Source organism: Microcaecilia unicolor, chromosome 6 (genome assembly GCF_901765095.1).
Source record: "Microcaecilia unicolor chromosome 6, aMicUni1.1, whole genome shotgun sequence".
NCBI lineage: Eukaryota > Metazoa > Chordata > Amphibia > Gymnophiona > Siphonopidae > Microcaecilia > Microcaecilia unicolor.
In genome coordinates, this window is record NC_044036.1 from 75,728,727 (window position 1) to 75,752,162 (window position 23,436).

Below are 23,436 nucleotides of genomic sequence, written 5' to 3' on the forward strand. Positions count from 1 at the left end.
GTTGCGGGACATGGGTGGAGGGCAGGCGAGCGTGGTCGGCGAGGCAGAGGCGAGACACGCCGCGCGGGGCCCCCTTAGGCGCGGGGCCCTATGTGGCCGCCTCGGTCGCCTCTGCCTAAGACCGGCCCTGGAAGGGTAAATTACTAATGGCCTGTTGTATCTCTAATGGTATAACCGGTTTTTCCAACATGGCCTGCTGTTGTAAAGTCAGAGAAGAGAAGTCACTCTCTGCCAGGTAGTCTCCTATGGCTTCCGAGGTGGGATTAATCTCTTGTGCGTATAGAGCTTGATAGTAATCCCTAAAGCGCCTACATATGAGCTCAGAGGTACGTAACACTCCACCCCTACCATCCCTTACCTGTATGATCGTACGGTCTATTTTTCGCTTGCGTAACCACATAGCCAGGAGACGTCCCGCCTTATTGGCAAACTCATAGGAGCTAACCCTATTTCTCGCTTTTAACATACTAAGCTGTTCTGAATAGATAGAATCAAGTTGCATTCTCTGCCCACGAAGTTCCTGCAGGGTCTGAGGGGAGCCACTGACCTTGTGCTTCTCCTCCAGAAGGCGGATTTTCTCCATACATTTTGCTGTCTGTATTATACGTATGCACCTGCGTTTACTTGTTGTTTGCAAAAAATACCCCCTGGAAACCGCCTTCATGGCATCCCAGACCATATTGAGCGGAGGCCCGGAGTCCATATTAAACTCCAGATATTCCTTTAAAATTCTCTTATAACCCTCCACCACCTCCCTTTCCTGCAGCACTGCATCCATCTCCTCTCCTTTGTTTCCGCGCTCATAAAGGGTAATGATATCCAAATCGGTGCATGATCCGATATTGTCATGCTCCCCACCCCCGCCTCCGGTCCCCTCTCTACCAGTACGGTATCAAGGAATATGTAATCAGTGCGCGAATAGGTGTCGTGTACTGGAGAATAGTACGTATAATCTCTATCCCTTGCATGTGTCAGTCTCCACAGGTCCAAAGTACCCAGCGAATATGCCAATGACCCTAAAGCCATTGACTCTTTGTTGCCCCCTATATTTCCGACTCTGGAGAGATCTAGAGCTGGGTCCATCACAGAATTAAAGTCAACCCCCAGAATCAGTAAGCCTTGGGCAAAGGCAGCCAGGGAATTTTTCACCTTAGTATAATACGCCACTTGGCCGGTATTTGGAGTGTATATAGATGCCAGTGTAAGGTCTACTTGATTAATTTGAATGTGCAAAAACAAAAATCGCCCACCCGGGTCCCTCTTTACACTCACTACTCGGGCAGGCACCGATGAATGAATCAATACCGCCACCCTGCTTTTCTTGGAGCCCTCGGCAGAGGAGGCAAAATATGCCTGTGAGTAGCTAGAGTGGGAGATGAATCTTTTCATGCATACGGCAAAGGTGCGTCTGCTGCAAGAGAACCACGTGCGGCTTTGACTGTTGTAGTTCTTTAAAGAACTTCTGCCTCTTTTGAGGCATATTCAAGCCCTTAACATTATAGGATATTATTTTTAAGTCTGTACTCATTTCTTAGTAGTTAAACAACATATGCAAGCACAACAGTGAGAGCTCCCCTTTCCTGTTACCATACCATTTCCAACCCACCCCCCTCCTCCCCAGAGCCATCCCTACCCTCCTTACCCTCCCCCCTACCTGTAGCACTAACACCAATCAGAGACCTTACCCTCTAGTTGGGAGTCAAGGACGTAACCCACCACACCCTCGGCACCCCAACCTCTCCCCCCCCTTCACCTCCATCTACTCCATGCCTGTGCGTTTATCCTCTTCACATTCACACCCCATTCGCTCACACAATCCAGGCCAGTAGCCTTCACATACTTTGTTCTACTTGCCTTTAGGCCGCTTTCCTCGTCCTCCCCACTTGCCCTCTCCGCATCTGTTAAGACAAGAGGGAGGCGTATTTATGTCCGAGCTTAACCTTGCAGGCTCACAACCCAGAAGTCAAATATAATGACTAATACCAACTGTATGCCCCCTAGGAACAGTGTCCAAGAATCCCCAGTCTGTTCGCTGCTTGATTCGATTCCAAGCTCTTACTGACTGCTGGAAGTCCACCGCAACATCCGCTTACTCCTGCCACACACATCTTTTCGATTTACTCCGCTTTGACGATTCTGGGACGCGCTGCCATCTCTGGAGCTTAGCTCTGGTCTGTGGCGCCACCGCCCCCTGCTGGTCATGCCTCTCTTTATGCACCCTAGCATCCTTCTGGCTTTGACCATCACTTTTTCTACCTGTTTGGAAGCTTTAAGGTCATCAGACACACTCACTCTAAGTCCCGCTCTTCCTTTGTACACTGAAGCACTTCACCCCCTATACTGTACCATTCCCTCGGATTCTTGCGACCTAAGTGAATGACCCTGCATTTTTTGGGATTAAACCTTAGTTGCCAAATATCAGTCCATTCCTCCACCTTCGCTAGGTCCTTCCTCATGCCATTCACACCCTCCAGGGTGTCCATCCTGTTGCAGAGTTTAGTATCATCCGCAAAGAGACAGCCCTTCCGCAATATCGCTCACAAAGACGTTAAAAAGAGCCAGCCCTAGGACCGATCCCTGCTGTACTCCACTGATGACATCCTTTTCTTGAGAGCAAGCTCCATTTACCACTACCCTCTGTCTCCTACCATTCAACCAATTTTCAACCCAATCAGTTACTCTAGGTCCCATACCGAGGGCACTCAATTTATTAATCAGTCACCTGTGCGGAACCGTGTCAAAGGCTTTGCTGAAATCCAAGTAAACCACATCAAGCGCCCCTCCCACATCCAACTGTTTGGTCACCCAGTCGAAGAAGACAGATTCGTCTGACATGACCTGCCATTAGTGAAGCCATGCTGCCTCGGGTCCCGCATTCCATTTAGTTCAAGAAATCTCACAATCCTCTTCTTTAGAAGTGTTTCCGTTAGCTTACCACCGAGTCAGACTGACAGGTCTGTAATTCCCAACCTCCTCCTTACTTCCACTCTTGTACAAAGGAACCACATCCGCCCTTCTCCAGTCCACCGGGACCACTCCAGTTTCTAAGGAAGCATTGAAGAGGTCCATCAGCGGAGCTGATAGAACCTTTCCGAGTTCCTTAAGCACCCTCGGGTTAATCCATCTGGCCCCATTGCTCTGTCTACTTGTAGTTTGGCAAGCTTCTCATGAACACAGTCCTCCGTAAATGGGTCTTGGTCTACCATACATCCATCCCCTTTAGCTTTTGTTTTCTGCAGCCCTACCCCCAGTCTTTCATTTGTGAACACAGAGATAAAATAATCGTTAAGCAGTTCAGCTTTATCCTTATCTTCCACATATTTCTCTCCCTCAGCTTTGAACCTCACAATGCTATTATGGCACTTCCTTTTGTCACTTACGTATCTGAAAAAGGTCTTGTCCCCCAATTTTACTGTATTAGCTATCTTTTCCTCCATTTGCCGCTTCACATTCCTAATAGCTTTTCCAGCTTCTCTTTGCTTATTCAGGTATTCTCTCCTGTCTTCATCTTTCTGAGTCGTCTTATAATGTGCAAAGGCTGACCTACATAAGTACATAAGCATCTCCATGCTGGGACAGACCAAGGGTCCATCGAGCCCAGCACCCTGTTACCGACAGCGGCCAAAAGAACAAGCAATTTGTCCCGCCCATTCTAGAAATACTGTATTATTCCCTCCTCCATTCAATAACATTCTATGGCTTTTTCCTCCAGGAAGCCGTCCAACCCTTTTCCGGCAGCAAATTCCAAAGTTTAACTACGCCTTGAGTGAAGAAAAGTTTCCTCCGATTCGTTTTAAATTTACCACACTGCAGCTTTATCGCATGCCCCCTTGTCCTAGTATTTTTGGAAAGCGTAAACAGACGGTCCACATCGACCCGTTCTATTCCACTCATTATCTTATAGACTTCTATCATATCTCTCCTCAGCCGCCTTTTCTCCAAGCTGAAGAGCCCCAGCCTCTTCAGCCTATCCTGATAGGGAAGTCATCCCATCCCCTGTATCATCTTTGTCACCCTTCTCTGCACCTTTTCCAATTCCACTATGTCTTTTTTGAGGTGCGGCGACCAGAATTAAACACAATACTCGAGGTGCGGTCGCACCATGGAGCCATACAATGGCAGAATAATATCCCTATTTTTGTTTTCAATCCCTTTCCTAATCCTTACCCTTATCTTTTCAGCTACTACATTTGAGTACTAGAGAGGCCTTTTTTTCCTCTTACTTTTATGTAATTTTCTAATATAAAGGTTAGTTGCCTTTAATATAGCTCCTTTCAGTCTTGTCCATTGCTGTTCTACATCTTTCAGCTGTTCCCATCCCGTTAACTGTTCCTTGAGAAATTCCCCCATCTCGGCAAAGTTAGTTCCTTTGAAATCCAGGACCTTCAATCTCAAATGAGTCCTCTCTTCTGTTTTAATATTGAACCATACCATACGATGATCACTAGATGCCAAATGGTCTGCCACCTTGATGTCAGAAACGTACTCTCCATTCGTAAGCACCAGGTCCAGAATAGCTCCATCTCGCGTCGGTTCCGTTACCCACTGCTGGAACAATTCTTCCTGTAGGGAAGATTTCTTTGCTTCTAGACGACCCCACAGATGGGACACTCCAATCAACATCCGGCATATTGAAGTCACCTATCAGTTGTACTTCCCCGTTCCTAGCTATCTTGCAGATGTCTTCAATTAAGTCCCTGTCCATTTCCTCCGACTGTGATGGTGGTCTGTATATCACTCCGATATAGATACATTTTCCTTTCCCTCTTTCCAGTTTAACCCACAGTGCTTCTACCATACCCCACATGTCCTGCAGTTCTGTCACTTGGATATCATCCTTAGCATATAATGCCACACCTTCACCCTTTTTTCTTACTCTGTCCTTCCTGAATAGATTATAGCCAGGTATCGCAACATCCCAGTCATGGTTCTCTGTGAACCACGTCTCTGTGACCGCCACTAAATCCAAGTCTGCTTCCACCATTGTAGCCTCAAGATCAAGAAGTTTGTTTCCCATACTATGGGCATTGGTATACAAGACTCTCCAGATTTTACTCTTTATATTTTCTTCTATAGAGGCATTAGATGTCCTACTTTCCTTGGGGTTAATTAGGCTTTGTGGCCTTTTATACCCATCCCCATCAATTTTAGTTTAAAGCCCTCTTTAGTACTTTAGACAGCCTGTTGCTAAAGACACTCCTTCCCTTCCTTGACAGATGGACACCATCACCGCTCAGTACCTCTTGGAAAATCATCCCATGGTCTACGAAACCAAAGCACTCTCGTCGGCACCAACCATGCAGCCACGCATTTATCTCCAAGATGCAAGCTTCTCTCATTCAGCTTTACCTTCGACAGGGAGGATCGATGAGAACACTGCCTGCGCACCTAGATGCTTCACCCTTTAACCCAAAGCCACGAAGTCTCGTATGCTATGTTCAGTATCATTTGTGCATAGGAGCGTGGTCCGTAGGCTTGATGAGTCTAGGCAATCTTTCCACAATATCGCGAATCTTGGCACTAGGCAGACAGCACACCTCTCTGGACAACATATCTGGCCAGCAGATAGGCGCTTCGGTACCCCTGAGAAGTGAATCTCCAACCACTACTACCTTTCGCTTTCTTTGGGCCAATAGTCCGGCTGTGATGGCATTTTTGGTCATTGCTTCCTCCTGTTTTTTTGTTAGATGTTTCTAGCTCTTCTACCTCCAGGGCTGTGTACCAATTCTTTAGTTGAATAGAAGGTGGAGTTGGAGGATTGATCTTGTGGAACTTGGTGACCTGCTTCCAGCTGTGCTCTGTCTGCCCAAGATCTTCTCTCCCTTTGCTGGAAGTCCTCAGTGTTTTGACCTGCGTCTCTGGGTCAAATTTCTGGTTGTCCCAGATGTTTCTTAGTCTTGCCACTTCTTCTCTTAGTTCTTGTACTTCTTTCACAAGGGACTCAATGTATGTACATTTATCACATGAAACCAGAATCTTGTCTTGGTCCAAGGGTTTGGTCTTGACAGTGGCAGATGAAGACCATATGGCCTATCTAGTCTTCCCATCCATGCCTTCTACTCTCTCTATCACTCCCTTAGAGATCCTATGTACTGGTCCCAAGCATTTCAAATGTCACCATATTAAGTGCTCCTTAGGATAGATTCATCCCTCCTTTGAGATCTATATCAACATCAATCTGTTGCAATTCAGAACCATGAAATTGGCGCCCTTGACATTTCATTGTGTTCTGTCCATCTGAACAGTACTCATTCAAGCAATCAAGTAGCAGCAATCTTCTACATATACAAACCTGCTCAAGGAGAATCTTGGTGTATGGGTCAACTGGATCACCTTTCATGAAGGAGAGCATCTTCAGTTTGTTTATCCACTGATTTCACACATATTCAGGACCTTGGAGAAATTGATGCAGGACTGTCAAATCATGGCCCTAGTAGCCCAGCAGGACTCAGGCTTTTGTGGTTTCTGACATCCTTCATCTGAGTATGGCAGAGCCAATTCCTCTCAAGCCATCACTAACACTAGCCTCTTCTACACACCATCATTTGAGCGCTAATGCTGATAGCCTGTTGAGGAGGCCCTATGGAAGCTCTAACTTGGTATCCAGAGTACTCCTGGTCATAAAAAAACAAATCCACTAGGCAGGGCACATTAAAATTATATTGTGATCTAATGAGAGAATGTGAGGATATAGACCATTTTCATTTGTTTTGTATTTTTAATATTCTTGTAATTCCTTATTTTCTTATGTTGCTATGAGCAATTTGATACTTCTGTATTGAAATTTCGAATACTTCTGATGAATATTTGACATTTCAATACAAAAAAATATTGGGCTCTAGGCAGACATGCATGTGTAGCCCACTACCAAGGACCCCCATATATTTATTTATTACATTTGTATCCCGCACTTTCCCCACTAAAAGCAGGCTCAATGCAGCTTACATAGTAATAGGTAACACAGAATTTTGTTATGTAAAGTAGGAAATTAAGTATAACATAGTAATGATGGGTAGTAATAGGATGGATGGGTAGGTAGAGATAGGTGATAGAGTATGTAGTTTTCTCTTCGGTATATGTAAGGTAGATGGGTTCATAAGATTAATCTGGGTCCTTTGGGTAGGCTTGCTTGAATAAATGGGTTTTTAGTGCTTTCCTGAATGGTAGGTGGGCATGGATTGCTCGGATAGGTCTATGGAGAGCGGTCTTTTAAGAACCTGAAGAAGAAACAATCTAACAAAAAAACAGGCATACAAGAAAAAATGGTGAGAAGAAAAGGAAAAACAAACTTAGAAAGCACAAGATCTTAAGACTTAGACGTTTTTCAGCCATAATGGAACAAAACAAAAACATCCAGGACTACAACTAAGACGTTTTGAGCTAGACCTGTTTTTATAACGAATAAGGCACAAAAAGATGCCCTAAATAACTAGTTGACCACTGGAGGGAATCAGGGGTGACCTCCTCTTATTCCTCCAGTGCTCACTAGCTCCCTCCCAGACCACCCCCTCACAAAAAAATGTGATGAAAAACATTACTTGTCAGCCTCTATGCCAACCTCAGATGTTATACTCGGGTCCATTAGAATAGCATGCAGTCTAGTAGTGGTGCAGTGCACTGCAGACATGTAGAACCAGGATCCTACCTCCCCCTACCTGTTACACTTGTGGAGGAAACTGTGAGCTCTTCAAAACTCAAAGTGAAACAATCCTCATGAAACTGTGAGAAGTACAAAGAAAACAGTGAGGTGGATCCAGGGAGGATAGCAATGAAGTCTTTATTGGGGTTGCCTTGAAATATGGACCAAACCACCCCCCCCCCCCATCCAAATCACAAAACGTCCAAATCACAAAACAGTATTTTTGAAAAAAAAGATAGACGTTTTTCTTTTTCGAAATGACCTTCTTTCCTATTTACATTTTGGACATTTTTTGCAAAACACCCAAAGTCGAACTTAGACGTCATATCAAAAATGCCCCTCTGTGTGAAGGGAATGGAATTGGCTAGGCAGTTGTTGGTGATGCTCCTAATGAACTGGAATGGAACAAGGAGCCATGGTAGAGGGACTGGTTGAACAGTACATAGTAAAAATAAAAAGAGGAAGGTTGCCCCCGAGTTGCTTGCCCAAGGAGCACATCCTGGGTTTTGGCCTGAAGGCGTCCAGTGTTACTTCAGGGTCTGGATTCTACAGGGTGTTGGAACAAGGCAGTGCCAGCAGAGAGAGGAGAGACAAGGTAAAATGGTAGGAAATATGAAAAATAGCATGGTTGCTGGGAGCCTTGAATAACTGGGGAAGGTGTCTGGCACTGGGCCATATAATGATGGTATCTAGACATGAATTGAAAGATAAGTAGCTTTGCTTTATCTTTTATATTTACTGAATGTGAGTGGAAGCATCACTGAAAAAGAACTTCAATGAATCTAAACCATTTTTCATGTATTCCACAGAGTGTATTTTTTTTCTATTGTAATTTTAATTCAGACTGTTTTCATTCATTTTGATTAGTTTCCTTCTCTGTAATTGTACTTTCTGGATGACCTGGGCGCATCCTGTAATTATGTGCTTACATGTTATTGGTACAGACTTGTAATGACCCAACACTACAAATCACTTTATTAAGGGGGTAATACATCTAGACCTCAGCAGTGACTTCTTTCACAAAGGGACCTCATTCTGTGACTCACTGAAATTGTCAACGGCCCACTTCAACTTTATTCTTCAATTATAATTTATAAACTAAATATTTTTTAGTATATAATTATAAAAGTACTTAGCTTATTTCAAGTAGTTAACTGAACCCTCTACAGACCCTCAACAACATGGCCATGTTTCGACATTCTGCGTCGGGGCTTGGTCCTGCATAACACCAAGTAGAAGGATTTTTTTAAAAAATTTATAACAACTTAATTTTACAAGCACTAAAATAACTTGCCAGAAATACAGAGAAAATAACACACAAGAATTATTTCAATCAGGTAATTCTATACTCTTCTTTAGACCACAAAATAGGGAGAGTGAAACAAGACAAGGAGATCAATTAAACAACAGTAAACAAAGAAAATGTGGTATTAACCTGATTATCCCCTGATTATTTATCTGAATCATTATTCCACATTGATCGTCTGGTTGGCTTCTTCAAACCCAAAATGGTGTATAGTCAATTTTTATTTTGTTGGAAACATACTTATTGTCTAATGTTATTGGAAATAATACACCTGATTTCATTTTTTTCTCTTTTAAACCCAGAAATTATTTAACAATACAAACACTTGAGTCTCTAATCTAATTCCCACTGATTAAGGTAATCCCAGTTTCACAGGCTTCACTCCTTTTGAATTAATATACTAAGAGGAATCATTTCAGAGGAAAAAACTTTAGGAATCATACCCGGAACTCTGGGAAAACAACAATCTCAATATTAATCATCTGTAATATTCATTTTGCTCAAATTTTTCTGGTCTATTATCATTTTCAAAATCTTAACCGTTTCCTACTCTTGTAGAACTTCATTTGCTGTATCAATTTTTCATTCTCAAAGGATTCGATTAGATTATCCATGTGGCTCGCTAATAAGATTATATCTGAAGCAAAATTATTTACTACCACCGTTAGGTCCTGGAGCGCCTTCCAGATGATATTCAATGTAATCTCCATGGGAGCCAAAAACTCCAAACTGATAGCTCTTACGGGTTTAGGAGTGGCACTGCCGACACAGGTTCAGCTGTTAACGACTTCCGTTTCAGCATACACTCCTAACTCACTCCTCCACTCCTTTGGACATGGTAGTTAAATGATTCGGGAGTGATGAAGTGGTTTCCAGGTCCAAAGCATCGACGCTCCTTCGCCGGTGCTAATCAAAGGACTCACCAACCCAGTCATCTGTGGGCAGCTCATCGTGCAGCGGTCCCATACTTGCTGCACAGGGGACAAAACGCTGGTCATCAGCGGCTGACCCCCCCCCATTGTCCCCTTCCTCTCAGTTAAGGTAACTGCAAATGCAGAGAGGAAATGTCAAGTAAACAAAGACAGAACTTCAGAGGACAGCTGGGCCGTTGAGCGTACGAGCTTCAGGTCGCCATCTTTTCACTCTCCCTAGTTTGGGACACTCTTTGTCTGGTTTCTCCTCAGAGGCCTGTCTGATATGGGTAACCCTTCAGCATAGCCCTCTGAGTCATTGAAACACAGAAGCCCCTCCACCACTACAAGGTGGTGTCCCTTTGGAGGGGATAGAAGGACCCACCCCAAAAAAACAAAAACAAAACAATAACAACAAAGCTTACCTAACAATTGCTTTGGTGTTTGTTTTACTATTCAACTCCACCCCATGCTTTAAACTCATCCACATCATTAACCAATCACAAAGGAGCTTTCATATTATTCAAATCCCACTGCTGCTCCTTGTGATCTTGGGCAAGTCACTTAACCCTCCATTGCCTCAGGTACAAACTTAGGTTGTGAGCCCTCCTGGGACAGAGAAATATCCAGAGTACCTGAATGTAACTCACCTTGAGCTACTACTGAAAAAGGTGTGAGGAAAATCTAAATAATAATAATAATATTAATGACCACCAATCAGTTTTCAAGTTTAACCCTCTAGGGAATACTGTATGCAGTGCTAGGACAGGCAGGGCCCAGTACTCAGGACCTCAGTGATAGTTGCCAGCCTGGAGGGAGCATTAAGTAGGAGAAAATGCCCCCCCCCCCAAAAAAAAAAACAAAAAAACAACAAACAAAAGTAGAGTCCTGGGACATCTTGTTGAGGAGCTGGGACAGGATAATCTGTAGCTGCAGGAAATGAGTTGATTAAAAAAAAAAGTAAATATTGACCTTTGACAGTGTAATGCCTAAGGTAGGATTAAATATACTGGGTAGTAGAGCCAGTCAGAGATCAAGAGTCATACAATCCCTGTTTAAATATTTATGGGGGTTACCTAAGACATTATCTATATCTGTTTCTAGCAACAAAAGAATAGGATAAGATGACAGGAACAGGACTAGGGGGATGGATTTCCAGCATTTACCCTATTAAGTAGTCTGTCATTTTGGCATTTATATAATGCTCCCAACCAGAACATTCTGTAACAAATTATATGCAGGAGCAAATCTCAGCCCCAGGTGAGCTCACATTTATTTTTAAATTCAACTTATTTATTGAAACAGTTCCTTGGGCAAAAAGAGCTTTAGTCACAGAAATAGGCTTTAAAAATTTTTGAGTAAGCTTATATGAACATAGACTGTAAGCACGCAAGTTTACCCGGACTGAGTAGAGCCATTCCCAAGCATGGGGAGGGTGGTGGGTGGGGGAATTTTTATGGATGTGCAGACTTTAAAATTTGGATGCATGTGCATAAGTTAAACTTGAAAAAGTGTGTCTTCCAAAGAGCAGGTATAAATGTGAGTGCATAGTTTTGCTGGGGTAATTTTCAAAATGGAAGCATGTATATAGAAAATCTAATGAAGTCAGCATGTTTTTTACCAATTCGCATGTAGAGACCAGTAAAGTTCTGTCTTTCTTAGATAGCAGAGATCTTTGATGACTATATGAGAGTATGGTATTGTGACCTTTATGTACCACTAAAAATTTCCAGAACAGGAAAGGGCATTCTCTGCACCAGTGAAGTAATAGTGAGAGGAGACTGTATTTGGAGGGAAATTTGAACTGATATAAATACTCAGCTGCCTTTGGCTGGCAGAGCCACTGTACTAAAAGGAGCAGCTGCTTAGTCCTGCAAGGGGTCAAGGGTGGCTTAGACCTATGCTTTGTAAAAGGATAGTGGTTCTAACTATCCTAGCCAAAACACCCACTGCTTGAGAAAGGAGAAGGGGAACAGTTGGAGAAGGAAGCATGTCTAAGGTAGTGTTTCTAAATGGAAATATTTGGGGGTGTCAGCAAGGGGGCAAACCAAAGTGACATTTATGCACATTATACCCTTCTTTCCTCCCATTTGTAAATTAGCAATATAAGACACCACAGCCTTCTATGCATAAAAAAAAACCCTCCAGCCAGTATAATTGATAGCATCATTACAACCGATTCTTCTTTGTGGGAGTGATGTCTTGTGACCTGGCTTGGCCACTGTTGGAAACAGGATACTGGGCTAGATGGATCATTGGTCTGACCCAGTATAGCTATTTTTATGTTCTTACAGTGGTGGAAATAAGTATTTGATCCCTTGCTGATTTTGTAAGTTTGCCCACTGACAAAGACATGAGCAGCCCATAATTGAAGGGTAGGTTATTGGTAACAGTGAGAGATAGCACATCACAAATTAAATCCGGAAAATCACATTGTGGAAAGTATATGAATTTATTTGCATTCTGCAGAGGGAAATAAGTATTTGATCCCCCACCAACCAGTAAGAGATCTGGCCCCTACAGACCAGGTAGATGCTCCAAATCAACTCGTTACCTGCATGACAGACAGCTGTCGGCAATGGTCACCTGTATGAAAGACACCTGTCCACAGACTCAGTGAATCAGTCAGACTCTAACCTCTACAAAATGGCCAAGAGCAAGGAGCTGTCTAAGGATGTCAGGGACAAGATCATACACCTGCACAAGGCTGGAATGGGCTACAAAACCATCAGTAAGACGCTGGGCGAGAAGGAGACAACTGTTGGTGCCATAGTAAGAAAATGGAAGAAGTACAAAATGACTGTCAATCGACAAAGATCTGGGGCTCCACGCAAAATCTCACCTCGTGGGGTATCCTTGATCATGAGGAAGGTTAGAAATCAGCCTACAACTACAAGGGGGGAACTTGTCAATGATCTCAAGGCAGCTGGGACCACTGTCACCACGAAAACCATTGGTAACACATTACGACATAATGGATTGCAATCCTGCAGTGCCCGCAAGGTCCCCCTGCTCCGGAAGGCACATGTGACGGCCCGTCTGAAGTTTGCCAGTGAACACCTGGATGATGCCGAGAGTGATTGGGAGAAGGTGCTGTGTTCAGATGCGACAAAAATTGAGCTCTTTGGCATGAACTCAACTCGCTGTGTTTGGAGGAAGAGAAATGCTGCCTATGACCCAAAGAACACCGTCCCCACTGTCAAGCATGGAGGTGGAAATGTTATGTTTTGGGGGTGTTTCTCTGCTAAGGGCACAGGACTACTTCACCGCATCAATGGGAGAATGGATGGGGCCATGTACCGTACAATTCTGAGTGACAACCTCCTTCCCTCCGCCAGGGCCTTAAAAATGGGTCGTGGCTGGGTCTTCCAGCACGACAATGACCCAAAACATACAGCCAAGGCAACAAAGGAGTGGCTCAGGAAGAAGCACATTAGGGTCATGGAGTGGCCTAGCCAGTCACCAGACCTTAATCCCATTGAAAACTTATGGAGGGAGCTGAAGCTGCGAGTTGCCAAGCGACAGCCCAGAACTCTTAATGATTTAGAGATGATCTGCAAAGAGGAGTGGACCAAAATTCCTCCTGACATGTGTGCAAACCTCATCATCAACTACAGAAGACGTCTGACCGCTGTGCTTGCCAACAAGGGTTTTGCCACCAAGTATTAGGTCTTGTTTGCCAGAGGGATTAAATACTTATTTCCCTCTGCAGAATGCAAATAAATTCATATACTTTCCACAATGTGATTTTCCGGATTTAATTTGTGATGTGCTATCTCTCACTGTTACCAATAACCTACCCTTCAATTATGGGCTGCTCATGTCTTTGTCAGTGGGCAAACTTACAAAATCAGCAAGGGATCAAATACTTATTTCCACCACTGTATGTACTTATTCTTTACAGGATTGGTCAGAATCTCAATATAAACCCTGAAACTCAATTTCTGTATGACAAACTCCATGTTCCTCAACAATGGAGCTATCCCCCTTACAACTCATCATACAAAAAATATTCAATTTGTGATTATCACATGACATGTTACACCGTTTGTCTAATACCACTGGTGCTATTGAAGGCATTTTTCCATAGCTGGCTTTGGTGTTGGCATTGTTGTCTTCATACATTTGATGCTTTATACTTACAACATCAGCCAGAGTTTACATTGACTCCTGATGCAGGTTTTTCAGCCAAATAATGGTGACCATGTCAGGTCCTTTAAAAGGCTGATTTTATTTGCATACCTTTAAATGTATTTTTACCCCACCCCTTGTTTGTCTCTGTTTTTTTTCTTGTGGTCTTCCGCCCTTTTTTCTGCTATTGCTTCAGAAGCACACATTCCTTCCACTGCCAGATATAGGTCCTGAGCATTTTTATTTAGGGTGACAAGGTCTGCCTTTGGTGGCCTTTGCTCCAGAGCCTGCTTTCAAATTAGGCTTGCTTTCAAAATTGTGTTATTTGAGAAAGTGAACACAAAACCCTGAAAAAAGACCCTCAAAATCTATATAGAGAACTTAAAAACACTATAATATCTCTAACCTATCTATAGCACTGTCTTTTCATAAATATTACACTGGGCCATAGAGTATTGGGAAACTGGAACAATCTGGACTTTTGCAGATTCCTATACTACATTCTAGCCCTCATCAGATACAGAATAGGGAAACAAAAAAAATATACAGACAAAAACTTAAATGGAGTACCTCACCCCCCAAGAAAGACAGGACGGCAACATGTGTGGTCAAGCAACCAGTAAATGCTAAACCTATTCTCCCACACAAACCAACCAGATTGTGATCGACTAATATGCCAAAAAGCAGACCCTATATCCAGTGGAAAAAGAATAATATTGAGATTTTTCTAGTCCAAATAATTATGCTGTACAAAGACTTGAAGTAATATTTCATTTTAAGCAAGCTCTGTGAATTCCACTTTGTTCTTTTTGCACATTATTCAGTTTAACTGCACTTTCTCCTCAGAATTGTTTCTTTTTTTAATTTTTGCAAATTTAATAATATAATTCACAAGTATCTGCTTGTTACTGAAATGCATAAAGTAAAACATATTCATAAATATTAAAATACATTTAGCAACAATTTGCCCTTCTTCTTTAGACTACAATAGTGGTGGTGGTGATGGTGTGTGTATGGGGGGGGGGGGGGGTGTTCAAAAAAAGAGGAGGAGATCTAGCAAAAGAAACTGCTAAAAAAGGCTTAGCAGAACAAACCTACAGCCATTGTGAATAAATCCAGCCTGTTATTACATTAAACAATTATTTTCAAATCTAAGAAAGCTTTCAGTTGTTCAGGGGGGGGAAAAAAAGACATATTTAGATCCTTCAAACTGTACCAAACATTTATAGGGATAAGCTTTCAAAAACATCGCTCCAAGATTGAACATCTCTTGTCTCACGGCTAAAAAGGCCGTCCTTTGGTCTTGCATGACTTTTGTAACATCTGGGTGTGCCATACCCATTGTCCATATAACAGAGCTTGGGAACTTTGAAAATAATGCTTCGTTACCACATTCAAATCATGCTCAAAAACAAAAGAGACAACCAAAGTAGCTCTAGAATTGTTTCTGATTTGGATTCCTCCAGTATCGCTGAAAGATTATTAAGATCCTTTTGCCCTTCCTGACCACGTTCTAAAGTCATTTCCCCTAGGAATTCTTTGAAGAAACAGTTTTATAAATTACCTTATTTACTGGAGGAATAGCATGAAGGGAAACATTTAACAGCTCTGTAAGATACTTCTTGAACATATCTATAGGCAACATCCCAGGGGATTTAGAACAGTTCAATATCTGAAGGTTAAGTCATCTATTAAAGTTTTCCATTTGCTCAATTTTTCTATGAACAAAAAAACTTGGCCTTGACAATAGAGTTCTTAAACTCTAATAGATTCTTAATATCGTCTCCGCCGCTTTAAATAAACCATCTACTTTCCTCAGTAGATTTCATCACGTTGTAAGTTAAAGCTTGCAAGGCTTTCCAGATAGCATTCAAAAGTTACTGTTGCAGGAGAAGCAGATTTTCCTACTGTTCCTAGGTTCTCAAATTCATGGTGGTTGTCGTCCAGCATGTCACCCCCACTTGAGGCCTGCATAACTGCCGAAGTAGGTGTTTGAAACTCAGTCAACATTGCTGCCTTCGGATATGGTGGAGAGCTGGAATCAAGGGGTGAAAGGGTGACTTCATGCCCCAATGAGGCAGGCACTCCTCCATCCTGTCCTTCTGCAGGGCTTACTGCCCTGACTGTAGATATCAAGGTTCCGGTGGCATAGTGCTCAATCTTCTGCTGCATGAGGGATGATGCTTGAGCTAGCGAAGGAACAACTTTGATCACCCCCTTCCTCTTGGTATGAGGCATTAGGTAAGAGATCAAAATCACAGGAAGCATAAGGTAACAAGCATTGGAAGAGTGCTAAGCTCAACTCACCAGCATCGTGCTGCCGTCTTGCCTCAGAATTGTTTTATAATTACTTTCTTTTTATAAATTAATTTTTCAAACTTATTGTTTACTTTGTTTTTTTTAATTGTTCAGGGGAGCAGTTCTGAGCAAGTGTCAAACTATACTAATTGCTTATTAATGTTGATTCTCTAGTCCTTATTTAACCAGTGCCAAAGAAGCCTTTCAGAAAAAGGAGCCATGGAATGGAAGCAACTAGGGGCCTCTTTACTAAGCTGTGTTAGATGCTTAAGCATGCCAACAGAGCAAAAAATGCTCTACAGCATCACACAGTTTTGAATGTGCATACGCTAACTGCTTGCTAAAAAAAATTTTTCTTTCTTTTTGAGGGGGCATGTCAGAGGCAGAGCGTGGGCATTCCTGCGCTAACCAGTTAGCACATCTACATTACCATGCATTAACTGGTTAGTGCATGGATAATGCAGAAGCTCTTACTGCCTATAAAATAGGAGGTGGTAAGTGTGCTTGGGCAATTTTTTAAAATGGCACTCTAAAGACAACATTAGCACATGGCCATTGAATCAAAAAATTAGAAAATTGGGGCGTTTTCAGGCATGGTAAAAATGGCCTAAGAAGCAAAAACAACAGTGGATCCAAAAAAACCTCTCAGATGGTGTCTTCTTAAACAAGTTCTTTATTGTAAAGTGAATAAAAATGAATAAAAACAACATTCATTCATTTTTATTCACTTTACAATAAAGAACTTGTTTAAGAAGACACCATCTGAGAGGTTTTTTTGGATCCACTGTTGTTTTTGCTTCATTGCTCTGCTGTGGAGAAAACACCTTCTGTGCGGGTTGGCAAAAATGGCCTAAGCTCACCCTTACATGGGTCTTTCCTATGCACAGCTTAGGAAAAGGATGAATTCATCATGATTTCACTCTACTGTCCATGGACTGATACAGAAATAGTTTTTTGGTGGAAGCAGTTGCATGCAGAAGCATTAAGCTTCCAACTTCATGTCAGCTTCACTGATTTCATATAGTTGATGGTTACAAATCTTGAAGTAGGGTAAATGTTTGACCTTACCTAGTCGGTTAACGTGCCAGCATTATTTATGCTGTCGTTACAACCTGTGTAAGAGTTTAAATGCCTAAGAAAATCTGCACTCTATTCCCATGAGGTGCTACCAGGTAATTATCAACCAGAGAGAAGCTCGTATCGTCTAACAAAGGCTAAGCAAAGGGCACACTCATTTTATTTATATATTAAATGACACTTATCACTATTCCACTGAGATGCCCAAAACAACTAAGATATTTTCATTAAAAATGTCTCACACAAGCAATGCCATAAAATATCGGTTTGTACAAACATCATATTTCATCTAAACTTTCTTTTGGTTGTGTTATTTTTATTCTATATGGGAATCATTTAGTAATAAACAATTTAGTACTAATGACTTATTGCATGTCATCTGCCACAGGGCGTAATGCAAAAAATGGACTCTGCAGTAAATATGAGATAATGGTGTTAGAGTGTGTTAACAGTCAGTGAGGGCTGGATTCTGTAAATGGTGCCAAAATTAGGTTCCAGAAAGAACTGCACTAAACTAAGTGTTTATTGTACTTCCGTATTATGTGCTAGACTTCTACAAATCTAAATTTTGTAGCCACCTTTTTAGCAATATGTAAGCCACATTGAACCTGCCATACGGTGGGAAAATGTGGGATACAAATGCAATAAATAAATAATCTATATAAATAAAATCCCCCCTCAGACGTTCTGAAGCTCACTCCATCTGTCCTGAACTCCTGTCCTCCTGGTAGGCTAGGCTATTCGGACTACTCACCCTCAGTCTCAGCCACGCCCATCTGGGCCATAGGCCACGCCCCATCTGCACATAAAAAGCACCCTCAACGTTCTAAAGCACTCTGAGGCTTCAACAGTTCGTATGTTCGAAGCTCTGTAACCATTTTTAAGCACACTACATCTCTGCCCTGCCCTGACCTATCAGAGAATGGAGGAGTGTCACAGCTGCACCGCTCTGACCTATCAAAGGGAACTGAAACAGGAAAAGGGAGGAGCGTCACACGAATGACAGACCTATCAGAGGGAAGTCAAATAGAAGAAGGGAGGAGCGTCAGAGGCCAAGGGGATGGCCGTATCTACGTCTCATAGGTTTCCTTGCTTTCTTTTCAGTGTATTGCAGCTGCAGCCACTTAGGTAAGTCTAGCAAGCCTGTCAGCTACTGAATACAGAAAGCAAAAGATAGCATGTGGGAACTTGCTCCATTTTGTTCTCTGGAATGCAGTGATTATTATACAAATGGTCTTGCTTTCATTATTTTGGTAGGGGCTGCCTTCATGACTGTCCACAGTACCCCCAGTCCTGACACCTGACAGGGGGGACAGGGAAGGACACTCACTGTCTCACATACGCACTCGCACACACTCATTCTCACATACACACACGCTCTCTCACAGACACACTCACACCCACTCTCTGTCACACACACACACTTGCACATTCTCACTCTCACAGACACTCTCTCAAATATACACACTCCGCGCAAAACCTTGCTGGCGCCCGTTTCATTTCAGCCAGAAACGGGCCTTTTTTACTAGTATTTTATAAAGGGCACTCTGCTTGAAGCTTTATAGAATATCATTTACAGCAGATTCCCATTCCCAACTTTAGGCACCAGCATTTACGTCTGTTAAAACATGGTGTAAATACTAGTGCCTAATTTTTGGGAGTTGAGCACATATATGACAGCATTCTATAACATCACGGCTAACTTTTAAGAACGCCCCCTATCCACTCATGACCCTCCCGTGACCATGCTCCATTTGAGTTGTGCACTAGAAAAGTTAGGCGCTGATGTTATAGAATGACAACTGGGGCAGATGCGTGTGCAAATCCAAATTTTTATCATTAATGCCAATTATTGATAACTAATTAAATTGCATGTGCATCTACCCTGTGCACCCAAATTTGAGTGCCCAAATTTTGGTGACATATATAGAATCCAGAGATAAATGACTATGGATTCGATTTTATTTATTTTGTTACATTTGTACCCCGCACTTTCCCACTCATGGCAGGCTCAATGCGGCTTACATGGGGCAATGAAAGGTTAAGTGACTTGCCCAGAGTCACAAGGAGCTGCCAAGGTAGCCATAAAATATGGCTGCCACAGGAGAAAATGCCGCGTTACAAACAGCAACCGATGCACAAAGGAGATCGGTCACTGTTTGAACTCGAAGCTGTCAATTGCAATTGACACAGACCACCACAAAGTTTTTAGTGTTGCTGAGGGGGGGTTCACTGAAGTCCAGTGGACATACTCTCGATCTTCCCTCCCCCACGCAACTCAGAAAACTCTGTGGTGGTCTAGTGACCCCCCTGCCTCTTCCACAAAATATCTAGTAGTCCAGTGGACCCTTCCCAGGCCCAAAGAATCCCTGGTGGTCCAGTGGACCCCTTCTTAAGCCCTCCTTACTCAAAACATGTCCCCTCCCCTCCTTTCTTCCCCTCCACATACCTTTAAATGTTGGCGGTGGGAAGGCAGGAGCTGTACCTGCTGTACACCGCTTTGGGTGAATCTCTTCATGAAGGCAGTTTTGCACAAACAAACAAATAAATAAATAAATAGTTGTGCATGTCATGATAACATCAAGACCGGATTATTGTAATGCAGTCTACATTGATCTGACTACAAAGGGTCTGCACCAGCTCCAATTGATTCAGAATGCTGCAGCAAGACTAATAGAAGGTTTTAAGTGACGTGACCATATCACACAATTTTTTTCAAAACCTTCACTGGCTACCAGTAGAATACAGGTCTAAATTTAAAACTCCATGTCTGATCTTAAAGGTGCTTAAAGGAATTGGCCCAGAGTACTTGAAGAACAGGATCTCCCTCTACACACCTCCAGGGTCACTAAGGTCCTTCCAAGGAGTATCCCTAATCACACCGTCTCCAAAAGACATTGTGTGATGTGATAACCCGCCAGTGCATCTTCTCCAGAGTAGCCCCCACATTCTGGAATGCACTCCCCGAAAAAGCTTCGCTTACCACAAGGCTATAAAGCCTGACTGTTCATCTAGGCCTTCAATGGAAGAAGTAACTAACTTGCTTGTCACACATAACACACAGTGAGTGACACTGGCTGCACATACTACAGCAGGACATGTTTATCCACTCCTACTCTAGCTAAGACAGTATTCAAGCACCTTTCTGACCTCATGTGCAACTTTCTTTATATAATAATTCTCACCTCCAACAGGATGTGCCTGGGACCGTGCCTGCTGGAAGTGGTCTGCTAGGCAGGTACGCACTGAGGTCAGTGACATCAGTGACAGACAATTTGGCAAAGCAAAACAATCTGAGTGCTGGCCATTAGGACACAGGGTTGATAGGAGAGTTTTAAAAGACTGAAGGAACCAAAAGTGTTAAATGGGGGGAGGGGGGAGTTCTGAATGACTGAAAGACATGAACATTTGGGAAAGGAAAGCAATCTGAATGCTGGCTATTAGGACACAGGGTAGATAGGAGAGTTTTAAAAGACTGAAGGAAACGAAAGTGTTAAACTGGAGAAGGGGGGGGGGGAGTTGTGAATGACTGAAAGACATGCAAATTTGGGACAGGAAAACAATCTCAATGCTGGCCATTAGCACACAGGGTACATAGGAGAGTTTTAAAAGACTGAAGGAACCAAAAGTGTTTGGGGGGGGGGGGGGGGGGGGGGGGAAGTTCTGAATGAATGAAAGAAATGAAAATTTACGAGAGGAACACAATCTGAATGCCAGGCATTTGGACACAGGGTAGATAGGACACTTAAAAAAAAAAAAAGGACATGAAAGTATTACATCTTGGAGGAGGGGTGAGGAGGAAAGCGGTGGGGTATCCGGATACTGGGAGTGAGGGGCAACGGGGGTACATAGACTTTTGAAAGCCTTAAGGAACCCAAAGTGTGGGAAGGAGGAGGAAAAGGAGGGGAGAGAACGGGGTGAGGGGCATTAGGAACAGGGGAGGGGGCCCTGTCACACACTCTCATTCTCACACACACACTGTCAAACAGACAGTCTCACTCTGTCACACTCCCGCACATTCACTCTGGCTCTCTCTCTCAAACATACACACTCCCAGGAAAACCTTGCTAGCGCCCGTTTCATTCGTTCCAGAAACGGGCCTTTTTTACTAGTTGCTTATGTTTTGACTTATTCTTGCTGTACACTGCCTTGAATGAATTCCTTCAAAAAGGTGGTAAAGCCTAATAAATAAAAGAAACAATTCACTCCCGAGCCTTAATTTATATTTAAAACATGCCATTGGTATCTGGGATTTGCAATGAAAAATTTGTCCAAGACCCAAAACACTTATCTGTATCAAATGATGCTCTTGGTTTGACAAGAAACCTTATTTCAAATAACTGCTTCAGGATTGGTCTCAAACACTGAAAAAATTCCAAAAGTCCTGTCAGTAATGGTGAACAGGATTTTTGCCATTGTTTCAGAGTTTTTGACACCGGTTCCTGAAGCAGATAGTTGAAATGGGGTGCCTTGTCTAAGTAAGGATGCCATCTGGCGAATGAAGGGCCGACAAATAACATGTAAAGTTACTTTACACCATTCTCAAATCCTTGTAAAAAGCTTCAAGTGTTAAAAAAGGTGTTTTTTTTTTTAAAGCTTTCTCTAGTGTATGCTTGCATGCTTTTTCCTCAGAGCATGCCACTATCCAGAGGTAGCAGGGAGCAGATTATTGTAACTGCTTCCTGACTGGTCCTGGTCTAGTTCCTTAGAAGGTTAATTGGCCAAACAAATCTGAGACTACCTCAAGTCTCTAATGCCAGGGAAAATACGACTTTTCCCTGGAAATGTCTAGAAGGAAGAAAAACCTTCCATTCATTGGCATCTAATTCAATCTCAAGAAATGCCTGTGGATTTCACAAAGCGTGTACAATAACCACAGTGTTGTAAAGAGAGAATTAAATGCTGTGTGCTTAACACATATGCACCAGGGGCGTATCTGCGTGGGGCCACAGGGGCAACGTCAGACGCCGAACTGGATTCAACGAATCAGCACTGCAGCGTTACTTCCTTGAAGCACATGGCCATGGAGGAAGACGAAATATGGAGATTGCGGGTCGGACCTCGGCTGGCGGGGGTTGGGGCCCCCCGCCAGCAAAAGTAAGCAGCGGGGGAGGGTTGACGGCGTGGAGGGGGTGGAGAGAGGCGGCGGCGGGGGGGGGGGGGGAGGCAAAAATGTGCCCCCCCTCTCTGGCTCTGGCCCCCCCTACCGCCGGATTCCAGATACGCCCCTGATATGCACATGTATGAGGCACATGGAAAGAGGCACAGAAAGCGGTTGGATTAGCACAAGGTTGAATGCTGATGATAGGTGTTAGTATTTACAATTTTCAAACTTGTGCTAATGTGGCCCTTCTTAAGTCCTGTGAATAAATTAATGTGTCTTGTGTTTCATGGCCTTTATTATGTTTGGGATAAATAAAAACGATGTCTTGAAATCTTAGATTAATCACTTGATTTTTTGAAAACTAAGGGGTCCTTTTACTAGGCCGTGGCAAAACGTGGTCTGCGGTAGTGTGGGCGCCTGTTTTGGCATGCGGTGGGCCAGTTTTTACCGCTTCTGGGAAAAGGGGCTTTTTCTCAATGGGCTGGGAAAAGGGCCTGTGGTAAAATTGAAATCAGCGCATGCCTATTTATAGCCTGAGCCCTTAATGGCACCCACCCATTGATCTATCGGTAAGGGCTCATGCACTACACGTTCAGTGACTAGTTGGTGTGCGACAACTGCTGATTAATGCCAAAAACGCTGCACACGGTAGGAGATAAAAAAAAATTATCTGTCCCGGCGTATGGGCATGTGCGAAATCCAAAATTACCACCAGTGGAGTGTGCTAGCCTGGCGGTAGTCACATTTTGGCTCACTCTGCACGTGTGTAGAGCCTAGTGCGCTTTTGTAAAAGGGCCCCTAAGTTCACAAGGCAAGTCTGAAAAATACCTTGTTTGCTCTTTAGCTAAAAAACCCACATGAATAGAGGATTAGATAGCACTTCTGAAAATATGTTTTAGTAGGTGGAGTACAGTAGCCACCTTGTTAGGAGTAACACTAGACATTAATGTTTGGGAAACACTATGGAATG

The 23,436-nt window shown here is 43.0% G+C and overlaps 1 protein-coding gene and 1 long non-coding RNA gene across 2 annotated transcripts in view; one reads left to right on the forward strand and one right to left on the reverse strand.

Annotated features, from left to right (window-relative positions):
* Nucleotides 1–23,436, forward strand: part of TLCD4 (TLC domain containing 4) — a 120,603-nt gene that overhangs the window by 35,866 nt on the left and 61,301 nt on the right. The gene's annotated exons all lie outside the window — the stretch shown is intronic.
* Nucleotides 5,346–21,661, reverse strand: LOC115472209. Its single transcript, XR_003942481.1, has 3 exons — nt 21,648–21,661; nt 21,140–21,141; nt 5,346–5,432 (listed from the first exon to the last, which is right to left on the reverse strand). It is a non-coding gene; the product is annotated as an uncharacterized LOC115472209 (long non-coding RNA).